General features: G+C 41.8%; 1 pseudogene across 1 annotated transcript; it reads right to left on the bottom strand.

Annotated features, from left to right (window-relative positions):
* Nucleotides 1–382: 382 nt before the first annotated feature.
* Nucleotides 383–13,242, bottom strand: LOC100358829 (NIF3-like protein 1 pseudogene; annotated as a pseudogene). The gene is made up of 3 exons (XR_016217733.1): nt 13,069–13,242; nt 12,688–12,919; nt 383–1,870 (listed from the first exon to the last, which is right to left on the bottom strand). The product of XR_016217733.1 is annotated as an NIF3-like protein 1 pseudogene (transcript).
* Nucleotides 13,243–13,626: the final 384 nt, after the last annotated feature.

Here is a 13,626-nt window from a genome sequence, read left to right as displayed (position 1 = left end):
CTGGACACAGAGACAGACCATATCATCCCAAACTGGCTACTGCCTAAAAATTGGTGTTCAATTCCAAGTTTTAAAGGACATTTTAAAACTAACCAATGGCAGAGACATCTAGGTTAACATATCCCAACTATTATTAAACTAAGGAGAGAATTACTTGGTTACTTCCCAAGAATCTTTAGTAAACTGATTTTAGTTGATCTTTCTTAATATTTGCTCTTCATTATGGTAGTTCAGTTATTTCCTTATGAACTATACAACATTTGTTGAACCAGATAAACTAGAAAAGATAATATAAGGGCAGTTCAAAAGGTTTGCAGAAAATGGAGTTAAAAGTTGTTTATTTTGTGAATGTTTTAATCTATGCAGTTTTCTCAAAATAAACATTTCCATGAACTTTTTGAAGCATCCTCATACATCTTAAGATACTCTTCCAGAATGATACATCAACTCCACTGACTCATGTTACATATCCACATGAGTGGAGATGCAATCTGTAGGTTGTATCATCTTGATGTTTCTGTATGCCTTATACCACACAAAGAAGATCCCTGTCTGTCTCTGACAAGATAATATTAATCTTATTCTCCAAGTGGGCACCCAGAATATCACAAAGGTCAGAAAGAAAGCCTCATTCAGTGTTACTGTGTTCACAGAGGATGGCATTTATTCCTTAGGAAGTAGCATCCAGACCATCATAATGGGACATCCCACCCGTGAAGTACAGGTCTGCTTCCACATCCTGCAGGATGCTGCTCCCAGAACCAGCACACAGAGCCACAGCTTTGACTCACGATGCTAAGGTCCTTCCTACCCCAAGAGCTAATATGAGTTAGTTTGAGGTGTCTTTTGATTCGCTCAATCATGGTTGCCAGGGCAACAGATTCATCCAGGGTGCATGATCGACCTATTCCAGTATGTAGAGCAAAGGCTTCTGCAGTGACACAATTTCAGTTCTCTGGTAAAGTTATCTGTTTTGAGAGAGCTGAGCCACCGCCTGTATCAAAGACTTCTCAGTACAATTCAGGCTGATCCTTGTTTTTCTCCTCATCAATCCTAGCAGAAAAAGAAGTGACAGGAGCACCTTCAACTTCTCTCACTGCAGACACAACTTTGTCCATATCTTGGGTATGCTTAATTTTGAATTGCACTCAGTGGTTCCCTCTATAGGATAGCCATGAGCTTTGGAAGGATATATATGCCTGGATGTGCAGGCTCCAAGCCCTTTGGAAAACCAGTTTTTCAATCCCTGGGGTGCAGCATCATAGGCTGTGTGAAGAGAGTAGATGCCAACTCTGTTCTCCAAAGCCCAGAACACTGGGCGCTCCTTTCAGGACATCCAGGTAATATGCTTTATGTGTAGGAAGATAGGTGGAAGGCAGGAAAAGATGAGATCTGCCTTCTTATGCAGAGCCTCCTCCATCACCTTCTCAGTCAAGTCATTGGTCAGGAAGAGTGTATTTATAGTTTGTGGTGGACTTGGTTCCACCAGCAATCCAACATTGTCCCAACTCTCAGCAGAAGACAGGGATGCAAAGTCCTTCAAGGAGGAAATGAGAGTCTTCAGACCCATGAAGGAACAGGAAGAATTGCAGTTCAGAGATTACATAAGCCAGACTGTCATGGGGACCAGGTGTAAGCAAGATGACAACATACAGCAATTTTTGGACAAAACTCAATTTGAGTCCAGGTACATCTCCATAGCCTTTAATATGTCTTTTTACATTGGCTTTTGTTTTCTAAACATCATTTTTCAAGTTGTATATTTGGATTGCAGAACAGTTTGTAAGATGAATTTTTAACGTGCATTGCTAAAAATGTTCTGAGTGAAGCTAATTGTCAACTTTATTAAGAAGGATTGCTTTCTGTCCACCTAGTGTAAAAATAAAATCAAGTAATGAAAAAAATGAGTTTACAAATTTAAAGGCAAAGAAACAGAAAGATCTGAAATTAGACCTGATAGAAAATGAGGAGTCCAACAAAAATCCCATTATGTTGATTTAAGACATGGCTGGCCTGTACTAATACCATATACAAATAAAAAAGAAGAATGAATGCTGCAGGTTTCATTTGAGATTCATCAAATGTGAGGTATTATTTGAACAGCTGCAAAGAAGCATTCAAGATGGAGAAGGAACTATAGTCTAAAGGTCATGGAAGACGTTCATACTGGAAAGAGAAGTGTCTGATTACAGATGGCAAAATCAGTCAGGCAGAATCAGAGATTGGGATGAATGGGAGATTAGAGGGAATACCTAGATGGGTAATGTTAAGGAGAACGCAGATGGCTTCAGAAGGAAAATACAAGAAACCAACAGTAGAGTTATGATAGAAACAGAGAGGAATTACCAGGGGAAAATCATATATAGTACTCTCAAATATGACAAAGAAAAACATTTAAATGGGCATTATGCTTTTAGTGTAGTTGTTATGATGCCTATTTTTTTTTTTTTGACAGGCAGAGTTAGACAGTGAGAGAGAGAGAGACAGAGAGAAAGGTCTTCCTCCCATTGGTTCACCCCCAAATGGCCACTACGGCTGTCGCACTGTGCCAATCTGAAGCCAGGAGCTAGGTGCTTCCTCCTGGTCTCCCATGTGGGTACAGGGGCCCAAGCACTTGAGCCATCATCCACTGCCTTCCCAGGCCACAGCAGAGAGCTGGACTGGAAGAGGAGCAACCGGGACAGAACTGGCACCCCAACCAGGACTAGAACCTAGAGTACTGGTGCCGCAGGCTGAGGATTAGCCTAGTGAGCCACAGCACCAGCCTATGATGCCTATTAAGATACCCTAGTTCTACTTTAGAGTGCCTGGATATGACTTCCAGAATCAATTAACTAGGCTTCTATCACACCTCTGAGAGACTGGGACAACATTTCTGGCTCTTGTATTCAGTCTTGGCCCAGGTCTGGCTGCTGTGAGTGTTGAGGAATGAATTAATGCAAAAAAGTGTTCTCTCTACCTATATGTCTCATTCTTCCTAGCTCCCTTTCTCTTGAAGATAAAAATATTTTTTAGACATGACAAAAGATTCAATCAATGCAATGATTAGAGAATAGACTTTGGCTCTGACTATAATTTATGTTACTGGTAAGGGTTTCAGGGCTTCGATTAAGACTAATTTGAGTAGGTTAAAATTCAAATGTATAATAGAATGATTTGCCTGAAAATATAACATTTAAAAGTGTCTGTGCAACCTACATTAATAGACTGAGAGAAATGAATGGAGAATTATTTAAGGCCACACAATAGATTCTGTCCTCCACACATTCCTGGTCTTATCTATATATAAGTACAGGCTCCAAAAAGCTCTCAAAGATCATACTGTTTTAGCAATTCCAAAATAACCTAAATAACCTGTTTATGCTTTTTTTTTTAAATTTGACAAGTAGAGTTAGATAGTGAGAGAGAGGTCTTCCTTCTGTTTGTTGGTTAAGCCCCCAAACGGCAGCTACGGACAGCACTGTGCTGATCTGAAACCAGGAGCCAGCTGATTCCTCCTGGTCTCCCATGCAGGTGCAGGGGCCCAAGCACTTGGGCCACCCTCCACTGCCTTCCTGGGCCACAGCAGAAAGCTGGACTGGAAGAGAAGAAACCAAGACTAGAACCCATATGGGTTCTAGTGCCCATATGAGATACTGGCACCACAGGTGGAGGATTAACCAACTAAGCCATCCCTGTTTATGTTTTAACACTAGGTAATTCTTGGCTCTGCAGCATATTGAGTGTTTATTTCCAGCCTTGAACTAAAACACTATGCACAACATCATCTTTATGACTCATAAAGGTTCTGTTTCAGAATACATCTCATAGGTATTTAGCAAATTTCCTCTTAATATTTAATTTGAAATGTAACAAATATGTCTTTTTGCTATAGCATCAGAAAGACAAGAGACTGTCTAAAGCCATACAACCCTGAACCTCCCACCCCCAATCTCATCTGATCTTGGAAACTAAGATGGGTCAGGCCTGGTTAGTGCATGGATGGGAGAAAGACAAGATACTAATTTGCTCTCAGCTTACATGGCTCTATTGTCTTATAACCATGCCAACTTTATCTTGTTCATGTGCATTCTCTAAGGATGAATGTTGTGTTTGCCTTTCTATTTTAATTAACAAATTTTCATAAAGGTCCTAAAGCACAATGTAAAATGAGCTGAGGAATGATGAAGTAAGCAAGTTACTGAGATATATTAATTTCTCTGGTCTTAGAAACATGTAGACATGTAGAAGTCAATAGATCTATACCTGGAAGAGAAAATGAAAGAAGGTGGTAGTGAGAGAACTGGTCAGGATTGTACCTACATTCTACTGTGCAAAACAAGATTATGATAGAAATGTATACAGAATAACAGATATATAAGCTGGAAGAACAAAAACAATAAACCTTCCTCTGCAAGAATAGTGTTTTACCCATGATTACAGGCTGGAAAGACATTCTTGAAAGAGCACTCACAATTTATTAATTGGTAAAGATTAAACACAACTTAGTTTCATGAAGACATTCATTTGCTACTGATTTTTTAAAAAATTTAAGTTAGTAAAGATAATATAATTTTAAGAATTATTACCCAAATTAATTACAGAATTTCAAAGAAAGATCATGTGTCACTAACTACTGAACAATGAAAAAATAAATCAATGATATTAACCATGTTCCTCTTAATACAGGTATCCCCTTGGGATGCCATGTTAGCATGTTTCAATAGAGTATCTCCAGATTTTATATACCTAAAATTCCATAAAAAGCATGCATGTTGGAGGAGTCCAAGATGGTGGAATAGGGAAGTGCATATACTAGTGGTAACTAGTTTCAAAAAATGTTGGAAGTACATTATTGGGGAAGAGTTAGAGAAAACTGTGGTGGAAATTCTACAGGAGAGAACGCCATGGATCAGTGTGGAAGATGCAGACATGCAGCATGAACACAGACACAACATGATGCCAGCAGCCAAAGGAGAAAGCACCAGCTTTGGAGAGTGAGGTGAGATCAGACTGCAGCAACCCATACCACTGGTGATACAGACAGAGGGAGACTTTGACGTGAGCCTGGCCTGGAGCTCTGAGGGGGAAAGTGTACCCACTGACCCAGTAAAAAAACAAGGGGGGGCATATTTCTCTCACTACATTCACTAAGCAATGGTGCCCAATATCAGTTGAGAGAAGGTGGACACCATTTTGGACAGAAACAGAAGATGCAGAAGTTCTTGTGCACGTGCTCAGCACCTGGCTGAGACAAGATGCCATCTACTACCAGTACCAGTGGCAGCAGCTTGAATGCATGCAACTTGCAACTGGTGGGGAGAAGGAAGCATTTGGTTGGTGGCTATTGTGCATGTGTGAGATCCAGAGATTCTAACAGAAGGAAAACTCCATGTTTCCCACTGACTTTGAGTCTGGCTGGGCAAATTGACTAGAGTCTGTGCACCCACATACTACTGAGGTCCCCCCAATCTCTCAACATGTCACAGGCTCCAGTGCTCAAACTGTCAAGGCTCTGGGAATGTCTGCCTCTCTGTGAATGAGACAGTCTAGCAAGGTGGAGCAAATCCTCTGCAACCCTTGACAGTGGGAGCCCTGCGTACTGAGACTGTGGAAACTCTGTGACTGCATAAGAAGGCACAGGATATAGCTGGTTCTCTGGGCAACCAATGTGAGCTGCTCTACAGGCACTAATCAAAAGAGAAAATTTTAAAAACCACAGGCAAGTGAAAAATGCTCACTATCACTAGTCACCAGAGAAATGCAAATCACAATCACAATGAGGTTTGACCTCACCCCTGTCAGAGTGGCTCTCAAACAGAAATCAACAATCAACAAATGCTGGCCAGAATGTGGGGAAAAGGCATCTTAATCCACTATTGGTGGGAAAATAAACTAGCACAGCTATTGTGGAAGATGTATGGAGACACCTCAGAAACTTGAACGTAGATATACCATATGACTCAGCAATCTTAATCCTGGGAATTAATCTAAGTGAAATGAAATAGGCACATGAGGGGCCAGCACTGTGGTGCAGTAGGTTAATGCCCTGGCCTGAAACGCTGGCATCCCATATGAGCACCAGTTCTAGTCTTGCCTGCTCCTCTTCTGATCCAGCTCTCTGCTGTAGCCTGGGATAGCAGTGGAAGATGGCCCAAGTTCTTGGGCCCCTGCACCACATGGGAGACCTGAAGGAAGCTCCTGGCTTCTGGCTTCAGATCAGTACCGCTCTGGCCATTGCAGTCATCTGGGGAATGAACCAGTGGGTAGAAGACCTCTCTCTCTGTCTCTACCTCTCTCTGTAACTGTTATTTCAAATAAATTAAATCTTAAAAAAAGAAATAGGCATATGAAAGAGCTATCTGTATCCTCATGTTCATTGCAGCTCAATTAACAATAGCTAAGATATGGATTCAACCTAGATGTCCATCAGCTGATGACTGGATAAAAAAATGTGATACATATATATATATATATATGTACATACATATATATGTATATATAATAAACAACTACTCAGCTATAAAATATAATGAAATCCTTTGTTTTGCAACACAATGAATACAATCAAAAACCATTAAATTTATTGAAATAAGCCAATCCCAAAAAGACAAATTCCTATGTTCTCCTTGATCTGTGGTAACTAATAGAGCAGCAAAAAATGGAATGTATAGGAGTGAAATTGATATTTTGAGAGTTTATGATTGTTTACAGCCCTTGTCTCTACTTCTGAACAACAGTGCTGTACTCTTTACTTAGTATAGGGTGAATCTTAAGAGTAAAAAGTCCACTGAAAGTAGATCAGTGTAGAAAGTAAGAGAAGCAGGGCTGACACTGTGGTGTAGTGGGGAGAACTGTGCCCAGTTTCAGTCCCAGAGGCTCCACTTCCAATCCAGCTCCCTGCTAATGTGCCTGGAAAAGATCAGATCACTCAGGGGCTTGGGCCCCTGCAACCATGTGGGAAACTGGGAAGAAGCTCCTGGCTCCTGGCTTTGGACCAGCCCATCTCCAGCCATCACAGCCATGTGGGGAGTAAACCAGTGGATGGAAGATCTCTGTCTCTTCCTTCCTTTGTCTTTGTAACTTTGCCTTTCAAATAAAAAATGAATAGATCTTTAAGGAAAAATAAGACAGGGAATTAGAGAGAAAGGATGAGAGGGGATGTGTGGGTGGGAGAGAGGATAAGGTGGGAAGTATCACTATGTTCCTAAATCTGTATATATGAAATACATGAAATCTGTTTACCTTAAATTAAAAAAATTAAAAACTGACATTTCAATAGCTGTGAAATAGAATAACTACAATAAAAAATTCTACTTGTAGGCCAAATAAATTGGAATAGTAATAAAAATGTAATATAATTTTTAAAATGGTCTGACTTTAACATGTATCATCCCAGATGATGTATTGAAAACCTAATAATACCTGGGACTGGTGCTGTGGCACTGAGGGCTGAGCCTCTGCCTGTGGTGCTGGCATCCCATATGTTACCAGTTCATGTCCTGGCTGATCCTCTTCCAATCTAGCTCTCTGCCACCTGAGAAAGCAGTGGAGAATGACCCAAGTGCTTTGACCCCTACCTTGATATAGGAGACCTGGAGGAAGCTCCTAGCTCCTAGGTTCAGACTGGCCAAGCTCCAGCCATTGTCGCCATTTGAGGAGTGAACCATCAGATGGAAGACCTTTCTCTCTGTCTTTCCCTCTCTCTGTCTGTAGCTCTACCTCTCAAATAAACAAAATCTTAAAAAAAAGTCCCCAAGACAATAGTTTCAACCCTCAGGAATAGATTGACACCAATTTTGAAAGGACCTTGAGGTGATAAGTTTTATCTCTTACACTCTCTCTCACCATGTAATGACTTCTGCCATGTTAAGTTACAGGAATATGGCCCTCTCCTGATGGGGCCTCTTGATCATGGACTTCTCATATGACTGTAAGATACACTTTTTCTTTATAAATTACACATTCTACACTGGTTTTGTAACAACACAAAATAGACTAAGACTGAAAATAGATCAATACATATTTTCTCATCTTTAGGAAAGAGAGAAGGAAAATGGAGAGCCAGCATGTGGCTTAGCAGGTTAAACTGCTGCCTGGAGTGCTGGCATCCTATTTGGGCACTGATTCTAGTCCTGGCTTGCTTTATTTATTTTTTTTTTTTGACAGGCACAGTGGACAGTGAGAGAGAGAGACAGAGAGAAAGGTCTTCCTTTGCCGTTGGTTCACCCTCCAATGGCTGCCGCGGCCGGCGCGCTGCGGCCGGTGCACCGCGCTGATCCGATGGCAGGAGCCAGGAGCTAGGTGCTTTTCCTGGTCTCCCATGGGGTGCAGGGCCCAAGCACCTGGGCCATCCTCCACTGCACTCCCTGGCCACAGCAGAGAGCTGGCTTGGAAGAGGGGCAACCGGGACAGAATCCAGCGCCCCGACCGGGACTAGAACCCGGTGTGCCGGCGCAGCTAGGCAGAGGATTAGCCTAGTGAGCCGCGGCGCCGGCTTGGCTTTTTACTTCTGATAACTCCTTATTAATATGCCTGGAAAAGCAACAAAAGATGCCCTAAGTACTTGAGAGTGTGTACTCATGTGGAGAATTGGATGAAGATCCTGACTTCTGGCTTCAGCTTGACCCAGCCCTGGACATAGCAGCCACTGGTGAGCGAACCAATGGATGGAATATTCTCTCTCTCTCTCTCTCTCTCTCTCTCCCTCTCTCTCTATTCCCCCCCTCCTTGTCTCTTCCCCTCTCTCTGTAATACTGCCTATTAAATAAATAAATCTTTAAAACAAAACAGAACACTAGCTTCTGGAGGATATCATGTTAATTTAAAAAAAGAGAAGGAAAATGCACAGAACTTTAGAAAGCCGTGAGACTATTGAGTTTTTATTTTTAAAAATTTTTAAAGATTTATTTATTTATATGAAAGTCAGAGTTACACAGAGAAAGAAGGAGTGGCAGAGAGAGAGGGGTCTTCTACAGGCTAGTTCACTCCCCATCTGGCTGCAACAGCTGGAGCTGCACTGATTTGAAGCCAGGAGCCAGGAGCTTCTTCCAGGTTTCCCAAGCAGGTGCAGGAGCTCAAGGTCTTGGGCCATCTTCTATTGCTTTCCTAGGCCATAGAGAGAGCTGAATTGGAAGTTCAAGCTGGGACTTGAACCAGTGCCCATATGGATGCCAGCACTGCCAGCAACAGGCTTACCGGTTGTGCCACAGTACCGGCTCCATTTTTTTTTTTTAATTTAGTTCATGTCTGTTCTCTAATAAGAATAGGGAAGGATTTTTTTTAATATTTATTTTTTTATTTGAAAGGCAGATTTACAGAGAAGCAGAAGGAGAGGGAGGGAGAGAGAAGTCTTCCATCCACTTGTTCACTGCCCAAATGGCTACAAACAGCCAGAGCTGAGACAATCTGAAACCAGGATCCAGAGCTTCTCCTGGGCCTCCCACGTGATTGCAGGGTCTCAAGGACTAGGGCCATCTTCCACTGCTTTCCAAGGCCATAGCAGAAAGCTGAGTGGGAAGTGAAGCAGGCAGGACTTGAACCAGCATCTATATGGGATTCCAGCACTGCAGGCAGTGGCTTTACCCACTATGCCACAGTGCCAGGCTCATATTATTTAGCAACCAACATAAGAAGCATACTTCAAAAAGTTTGCAGAAAGTTGAATTAAAAATAAGAGAAAACTGAAAATAAGCTGAAGAATAATTAACTAATCACCTTACTGGAGAAAAATTAATTTTCTTTGATCTTGGAAATATATAGATGCCCTTATGATCATAACTGGAAGAGAAGATGAATGGAGAGAGTGGTGGTTGGGTTCACCCTTCAATTCCAATGTGCAAAATAAAATTATTATTGAAATGAATTGGAAGTGGAGTAGCCAGGACTTGAACTTGTTCCCATATGGGATGCTGGCACTGCAGGCAGTGGGTTTACCCACTATGCCACAGTGCCAGCCCCTATGTATAAATCTTATGGCATCAGTAGAGACATTATGTCATATTATCCATTCCACATGAACAGGGAATGGTGATGTGAATATGTGAAAATATTCAATCTATGCATGATGATATGAAGTATTCATGGACAAAAAATTGTGTAACTTTTAGATATAGACAGATACACATATTAAGTGATTTTGTAAAGATGAGTTTAATTAGACCAATATAAATACACTAGTCATATGCTCTGTCAGATGCAGCCACAGGATCTGCAAATGTTTGGAGTTACCAAGTTTACATCCTTAACCAGAAGACATGGTGAATGAGAATTTAGAGTCTTTTTCAATGTATGATTAAATGAATATCTACAGTGAACTGGAAAATATGAATAAGAGGTTGGTGTTATTGGAAGTGGGTCCAATAGAGGGGGAATCCCCTTGCAGTACTACAAATGAGTCATATAGAACAATAGTGTGAATAAGCTAGAAGGTGATATTCCAGATAAAATTTGCATCTGGGTGCCACCATAGCTCAATAGGCTAATCCTCCACCTGAGGCACCGGCACATCGGGTTCTAGTCCCGGTTGGGGCAACGGATTCTGTCCCGGTTGCTCCTCTTCCTGTCCAGCTCTCCGCTGTGGCCCAGGAGTGCAATGGAGGATGGCCCAAGTGCTTGGGCCCTGCACCCACATGGGAGACGAGGAGAAGCACCAAGCTCCTGGCTTCGGATCAGTGTGGTGCGCCAGCCATAGCACGCCAGTTGCAGTGGCCATTAGGGGGTGAACCAATGGAAAAGGAAGACCTTTCTCTCTGTCTCTCTCACTGTCCACTCTGCCTGTAAAAAAAAATTTGCATCTGATATGTACCCCTAAAGATGTACATGTTTAGGATTCTGAGCTTTGAAAAGAAGTACACATGAATGCAAATTCTTGCCATTTATATTTTGCAAGGCAATTTTGTTGTGTTACTAAAACTTTGACTTACATTTCTCCTCACATGGAATTAAGAATTCAATCCATAAGTAGAGGTGTACTTCAAAGATTAAATAAGAAAAAATATACAAGACCCCATGGATATGCTTTTAATTAAACAGCATTTGAAAAACTTGTTCTCTTGCCATAGGTCATGGGACTCCAAATCCTATTAAGTTGACATTTACCAATGCCATTTTGCTAGTTAAAGTGATCAGTTTAAGTTCATAATTGATCATAAATATAGGATTAAGTGTCAAAGGGCTTATATAAAAAAGATCCGTGCCTTGCTAATAATAATTGATAGAATTAAAAAGCAGAGAATGATCCAACATGGGAAGTAGGATACACAGCAGACTCATAGAATCACCAATGCCCTAAACAGCACTCTGGCCTCAGAATCAGCCCTTAAGACATTCAGATCTGGCTAAAAAGCCCATGAGAGTTTCTCAGGCATGAAAAGCCAAGACACTGTGGAAAAAAAAATGACCTAAATGAAAAATCTCTGTGAGTAAGATCCCGGTAGAAAGAACAGGCCATCAAAGAAGGAGGTACCTTTCTCTGAAGGGAAAAGAGAACTTCCACTTTGATTATGGCCTTGTCTAAATAAGGTCAGAGTTTGTGAACTCAAGAGACTTCCATAGCCTTGGCAGCTCATAACAAGAGGCTCAGGTGATTACTGACATCATAAATAAGAATGTCAATTGTTAAATCAACAACAGGAGTCATTGTGCACTTGCTCCCCATGTAGGACCTCTGTCCTTAAAGTGTTGTACTATGAGAATTAACTGTAAAAGTAATCTTCAAACAGTACTTTATACTCTCCCTGACTCCCTCTCTCTCCTTCTCCCTCTCTCTCTTCTGAAAAGTCTTTCAGATAAGTAAATCAATAATTAAAAAAAAAAAAACTAAGAAAGCAGAACAGATTCAAGAAAAAAAATAAATATTTTAATAAGGACTCCAGAACAGGCTATAAATGTGGTACTACTGCAGTTTTGTCACTATGATGTACTAAAAGAAAAATAATGTGTATTATCATGTACTAATTTGAATGATTGATTATTGGTAATTAGAATTTAGTTTTAAATGAAAACATTTCAAGTGACAATATTCATCAGCCTAGTAGAAAAAGGTTGAAACAGGTCAGCGCCACAGCTCACTAAGCTAATCCTCCACCTGTGGAGCTGGCACTCTGGGTTCTAGTCCTGGTTAGGGCACTGGTTCTGTCCCAGTTGCTCCTCTTCCAGTCCAGCTTTCTGCTGTGGCCCGGGAAGGCAGTGGAGGATGGCCCAAGTGCTTGGACCCTACACCTGCATGGGAGACCAGGAGAAGCACTTGGCTCCAGGTTTGGATCAGTGCAACGCCGGCTATAGCAGCCATTTGGGGGTTAACCAATGGAAGGAAGATGTTTCTCTCTGTCTCTCTCTCTCTAACTCTGCCTGTCAAAAAAAAAAAAAAAAAAAAAAAGGTTGAAACAAAACACTCTCAATCTCACAAAGTCATGTGAATAGAAGGCATATCTGATTTATTCTAATAGGCCTTCCTAAAATTTACTAATTATTTTCTGACAATAGTGAATTTGGCTCATCATAGAAAATTCTTTGAAGGCTCTTGTTAAAATTGTCCCTCTTTGAAAAAGTAAATTTTACTGCATGAATCTACAAGAGGTAAATTTTTGTTTTATAGAACATTGGAAAACCGATGATGCTTAGTCTCTAATTTCTGATTTACTTTATAGAACAGAACTTATATAGAAAAAATTTCACTTTATCTATTTTTTTTAAATATTTACTTACTTATTTGACAGAAAGTCAGGAGAGAGACAGAGAGGTCTTCCCTTTGCTGGTTCACTCCCCAATGGCCACAATGGTCAGAGCTGGGCCAATCCAAAGCCAGGAGCCAGGAGATTTTTCTGGGTCTCCCACATGGGTGCAGGGGTCCAAGCACTTGGGCCACCATCCACTGCTTTTCCAGGTCATTAGCACAGAGCTGGATTGGAAATGGAGCAGCCAAGACATGAACTGGCACCTGTATGGGATAGCAGAGCCACAGGCAGAGGCTTAATTACAGTGGCACACACCGGCCCCCACTTTATCTAAATTTATGGTAAACCCATGAGTCGCATCACAACACAATTTTTTCTTCCTTCCCTCCTTCCCTCCTGCCCTTCTGCCCACCTGCCTGCCTGCCTTCCTGCCTGCCTTCCCTGCCTGCCTTCCCTGCCTTCCTGCCTTCCTGCCTTCCTTCCTGCCTGCCTGCCTACCTGCCTTCCTTCCTTCCTGCCTGTGGGGAAATTAGGCACAGGAGGCAATTCAAAGATGGTGGCTGAAGGGAAATTAGGCACACGTGGCAACTCAAAGATGGTGCCCAAAGTCATTTACCACCAAAGCTGATTGGCTGCGCAGCATCAGGGGAGGTGACAACTGATGATGTATACAGACATATGGCTGGTCCTGTAAAAAGTTGCCCTGTAAAATGACCTTTTAAGTAATTGGTTGGCCCTTATGCCCTGCCCCAGTAATCATGTGGTCTTGTGCTTTAAAAGGCTTTGCCATGTGCCAATAAATGGAGTTCTTGCTTGCTTGACTTGACTCACCACTGCGTCTGACTGTCTCCAGGATCGGGAGGCTGGGGAACGGGCGAGCGGCGCACTTACCTTTCTTTGGACCCAGTCCATCCTCCTTTGGGTGGACTAAGACCCAGCACCTGCCTGCCTTCCTGCCTGCCTTCCTTCC

Source organism: Oryctolagus cuniculus, chromosome 12 (genome assembly GCF_051225735.1).
Source record: "Oryctolagus cuniculus isolate XC-2025 breed Fujian yellow rabbit chromosome 12, ASM5122573v1, whole genome shotgun sequence".
NCBI lineage: Eukaryota > Metazoa > Chordata > Mammalia > Lagomorpha > Leporidae > Oryctolagus > Oryctolagus cuniculus.
The sequence above is the reverse complement of the archived record's forward strand: the minus strand, read 5'-3'. Positions and strand labels throughout refer to the sequence as shown.